Source organism: Platichthys flesus, chromosome 5 (assembly GCF_949316205.1).
Source record: "Platichthys flesus chromosome 5, fPlaFle2.1, whole genome shotgun sequence".
Taxonomy (NCBI): Eukaryota; Metazoa; Chordata; class Actinopteri; order Pleuronectiformes; family Pleuronectidae; genus Platichthys; species Platichthys flesus.
Genome location: NC_084949.1, coordinates 10,916,207 through 10,921,499, shown reverse-complemented (window position 1 = coordinate 10,921,499; position 5,293 = coordinate 10,916,207). Strand labels below are relative to the sequence as shown.

The 5,293-nt window shown below is 42.4% G+C and overlaps 1 long non-coding RNA gene across 1 annotated transcript; it reads left to right on the top strand.

Moving 5' to 3' along the window:
* Window positions 1–2,888: 2,888 nt before the first annotated feature.
* Window positions 2,889–4,644, top strand: LOC133953465 (uncharacterized). The gene is made up of 2 exons (XR_009920695.1): window positions 2,889–3,006; window positions 4,361–4,644. It is a non-coding gene; the product is annotated as an uncharacterized LOC133953465 (long non-coding RNA).
* Window positions 4,645–5,293: the final 649 nt, after the last annotated feature.

Genomic DNA, 5,293 nt, shown 5'->3' with positions numbered 1-5,293 from the left:
TAAAAGGCCGTAAATAAAGATGGACCACATGAACACTCCCTAAAAGGGAAATCTTAAATTAATGATAATTGTGGTGCGGCCATCACAATAATGTTGAAATGAGCCAAATGATTTTTAATTTATTATTTAAATTTTTAATTTACAAGATTTAGAGGGAACATGGGGCAGAGTAACAGAAACAGATGGGACTAATACAATGAGGATTTTTTGGGGATTTGTTGATGACAAAAATATCATATCACAAACCTTATTATTTAAAATATTGATCAATGATTGACACCAATCAACTCCATTAAGCCCCTTCAGATACTCAAGTGTATTTTAATGATCATTATTTCTTAAGGGAAAATTGGAAATCTTGCTTTTTCGTGAGGATAATACTGGTAGAGTCTGGCTTCTCGCCCATTGAGAAGAGAAAGAGTGATACTGGTGGACTATTTGGTGTCTCGCTTTTCTTAAATACCAGAGATATTTTACTACAGATTATTTTTGCTTCTCTGGCTCACATGGCCTCTTCCTGTTTCAGCTGAAAACTCATTGCAGCGATACAGCTGTGAGGCATCCTCATGGCCTAAGTCATTAATCAAGTTGAGAGTATATGAAAACAGACTGAGTGGAAACCATCACCCTTCTGTCTGCCTGCTCTGCATTATTCTAATGCATCCCCGGTATTATACTTATCATATATACGCTATAACAATGCATCTGCAAAGCCTTGTCTTCCTCTCCCGCTTTGCTCTCTAATTAATTTGAGTATCTATAAATACACAGACAGTATATGTCACTATATTTTTGGCTGTGCTGCAGACACAGTGCGCTGTAGAAGAGAAGGTAGAGGGAAGCCAGGTGTTAAACAAACAGTACAGCACTGAAAATGTAGCTGGCGTTTGCAGCTCTGAAGGTGTTATGTTACTTTGAGGAGGACATAAATATCACTTAGAGCCTTTGGTGGTGAGTCAGTGGCTGGATTGTCAATGTGCACTTTGTACATCAAGCTTGTATGAATGCAAAACATAATCCAGTTGTATGAATGCAGGAGGACTGGACATGAAAGCTTTTAATATCTCGAACTATGTGGAGAACTCATTCCAGTCGCAGTGGCTGTGAACCCGTTCATCCGGTCTCGTGAATGACATTGTGAGATGTGAAATGTAGAGTAAATAGAAGAAAATAGAAAAGGCCCACAGGATTTTCACTTTGCCACACAGTTGCAGAACTAGTTTGGAGATGCCTTGTAAAGATTTCAGAAAGAGTGGCAGTTATAGAGATTGGGTGCATTGTTCCCTTCCTCCGTGCCGTTGAAGATTGTCAGTGAACTACAGCCTGGGGAAAATCTAACTGATTTACAGGCAAAAAACTGCCTTCGGTGGCCCCTGAGGATTTCCCAGTTTCCTGGCAAATCAGCCTTTGTTATTGAAGGAAGTGCAACCTCTTCTCACTCAAAAACATTCCAGCTGACAATATTTTACATTTTTGTATCTGCAGCTGTGTGTGTTTCAAAGGTGAAAGTGTGATGGTTGTAGCGTATGACTTTTGGATTTTAAAACAAAAAGGATCCCTGTCCACACAAGCGTTTTGGCTCCTTATTCTTTATACTAATGAGCATTAGTGTTACATGAACACTCACGTTCACTGGGCACATGCCGTTGTAAACAGGAATACTCACAGATTGCTCAAATAACAGCTGGTCTCGTACACATGTAAACAGTTGTATCATTGTAAAATGCGGAATTTAACTGCAAACAGCTGAGAGCAAAGACAACAGGGCCAGCGATGCTTGTAATTTATTGTCCATGTGGTGTTCTGCACTGGCAGCCGAGGCTATGGCCAGATGTTTTCTTCCGGAAGGAGGTCATGTGACGAGTCAGTGAAAACTAAGTCGTGACTGAAAATACCCACATCAGCAAGCAGTTGTGAGTGTCTACATCATCATTTTAAAGTTTTTAAACTAAAATGAGACCAGAAGCAACCTTGTAGTAGTATTGATTTGGCCTAAGATGAAAAAGTATCTTAAAATAAAAGAATATACAATGAAATATCATCGTGCATTCTGTAGAAGAGTTTGCGTGAAATCACAAAGCATGTCCTGGTGCTCAGTGAAACAGATTCACTTGGCTCAGCAAATACAAACAAGTAGAATAAAGGTCACATCCGTACCTGATGGTTTACTGTAAACACGACTCTTGTTTTTGTATGAATGTGATGCAGCATCTGAACAGCCCCGGGTATTTGTCAATGAGTTATTGAAAAAAAGATCTCAGTTGGTATAAGGAGGCATTACACAAGACAAACATTTTTATTTACCAAATAAAACACAACTAATAGAAAAAGAGACTGCGTCTTAAAAGTAAGTGTGAATAAGGGTCCATAGTCCACACCTGCAAATGTGGAGAAAATGACCGTTTATGGCTGCAAACCAGCTGGGGTTGTGCTGAACCAGGGGGTGTACATCACAATCTAAACACAGTTGGCAACAGGACTGTGGCTCATCATGGGAAACCATTTCAGAAATCCTCCCCTGCACCGATGCGTCAAGATATATTTCATTTAAAAAAAAGAATTATATTAAAGACCGGAACTGGAGAGTCACTCCCTCCCTTCCTCACTCTGTCTGTCTGCCCCCCCCCCCCGCTTCCCTCCCTCCTCCTCCCCTCCTCTGTGTTTTACTTCTAACCTCTTCTCTCATCCCCTGTCGTCCAGCCTGTCTCCCCCCACCTCCTCCCCTCTCATCACCTGTGTGGGAGGCACAAAGCCAAATCCACTCAGCTGGAATTAAACTCACTGGGACTTTACAGATTGCACCGCTATGCTTTAATCTCACTCACGCATGTGCGCGCACACACACACACACACACACACACACACACACACACACACACACACACATACACACACACAAAGACACACACACTCAGTGGATGGAAAGAACAAGGCTGGGATGGAAAGATGAAATAGACAGGAGCACTGGGAGCGGTTGGCGACTGTGGAGCGCCCACGTCATAGGAAGTAGGTACGGGCATCACTGTCACTCATACACATACTGTCTGTACATATAGGCTATAAGCACACACACAGACACACAAGCACACAGCACTGTATAGCAAAATCTGTTATCAATGGCAACAGGTGGAAGTATGTCAGAGAAGTGGAGGAAAACATTTGCAGCGAGGGTTGATGCTGATTCTGGATAAGCAGAGATAACGCTTGATAACACACACATCCTCATTGGCCTGATGGTGACAGCTGCTGCTCTACGCCTACACTCTTTAAAGGGAAATTACAGTGTTACCTTATTATTCTGTTACACTCAAGTTTGCCCATAGGCTCATTTCCACCAGTAGTCCCTTTGCCAGATATTGATAAACATCCTGCATTTGTAAAAATTTGACACATTAAAAAATTGCGAGCGTGCATTTACGCATCTACAGTATTTCCATCATAGTGAGACTTTGCAACTATTGAATCTTTACATTGAGTTTGCGTGTAATATATAAAAATACCTCCTTAAAAATTCCATGATCTCCAATTTGGGATGTTGGGAATGTAGATGAGGTGGGCTGTGGATGTGGGGATATCCAGTGGCAGCTGTAAACATGAGTTAAACCTCCTTTTCCTTTGTTCTGTATAAGTCACTTGACTGTAAGGGATCATATACTAATGAAGAGTATAATTTTTTTTTTTAATTCCTAATCTCATAACCTGCAACATAAGAAATCACCTCATAAATCAGTCACACAGTGTTTTTGTGAATGGAAAGGACAAATCACATTTAAACGGAGTAACCACATTGAAATGACAGCATATGATTATACTCCATATTTCATAATACACACTGACAAATTTTCATTTGATTCTAATTCAGTCACTGAGGTGGAGCCAGCCCCTGCACACACACACACACACACACACACACACACTGAATATTTATGAAGCAGATCGTTGGTTTGTAATCACGATGGCTGTTTTCCAACTGGTTTGATTCAGTTGACTGGCGACGGTCACGGGGTTCGGGCCAACAGTCAGCGGGGAAATTACATTTCCTCTTTCTATATCATTCTGTGGTGATCTCTCAGAGGAGCTGAGATAGGGGCCAGGCCGGTGACTCATAAGCTGTCTGTCTCCATCCAACTTCCCCCGAATCGGTGACAGAGGGAGAGGATGATGTGGGAGGTTTGACTCTCGTGTTTTGCCCTCTTCTTATATTAACTTGAATTCCCCATGCAGGCTGCTACCTCAACCATTTGACTCAGGGAGGAGAGTGAGGTTGCCGGAGGAAAAACGGACCTTGCTGTTTTTTTGGTTTGATGCATTCCTCCCCTGCCCCCTCCTCTCTCACTCAACCCTTCCTTCCTTTCCACAGAGCCATCAGATAAAATGAGGGACTCGTTCTCTCTAGATAACACCCACTGCTTTGATGAGGAGGAACCGCTGCTTCTTGATAAGGCTGGTCGGTGGGTGGGGAGCGGTGCAGGGAAGGCAGAGGAGGAAACACACCTACGGCACAGGAATTCCAACTGTGATCAAGTGGTCGTATCCTAAACCAGACAAGATTGTAAATCCTGATCTGGCTGGACGAGAGACCGTATGTTTGTATGTGTCCTTCATAAAGTCCTCTGAATTAAACAGTCCATGTTCTCTAACCTCTGATGGGCTCTTTTTCTTTATTTTTCTGTTCATTCACTGCGGCTGAAATACTGTATTACAGATGCTGCACTTCCCCTGAAACTTGTCATATTCTTTTTAGTAAAGTAAAATACATAGGCTGCAAAAATCATATAAACATCTTGTGGAAAACTAATATTATCACCTCTCCAAGGTAGGCCCTGCTGCAAAGATGGCTAATGAGACCTAGCATTTCTAAACAATGAAACAGATCCACTAGATAATAGTTAGATCTATGAATTTGAAAGCCATTGAGTGGGGGACGAATATATAACTTCCCTGGTGGAGGTAATAATAAACTATCCATCACGACACATAAAGTTAGAGACTATAGCACAACTGCACAAGAGAGGAACACTATTCTCAGACCTGGCAAGGAATGGGAAATGTTGGTAGACTTCAGACGGCAGAGATTGTATCAACTACTCTCCGGCAAGACATTGTCATGTAATCTGCAGAGGAGAAAAGCGTCCTTATCATCGAGCTGACCATCCCCTGGGTGGAGGGCATGACAACAGCCCAGGAAAGACCTCAAGTACTCTGAGCATGCAGCAGAATGCTGAGAGGCTGGCTGGAAAGCCAAGGGGTTCACAGTGCAGGTGGGATGTCAGGGCTTTGTCAGCAGAGCAGC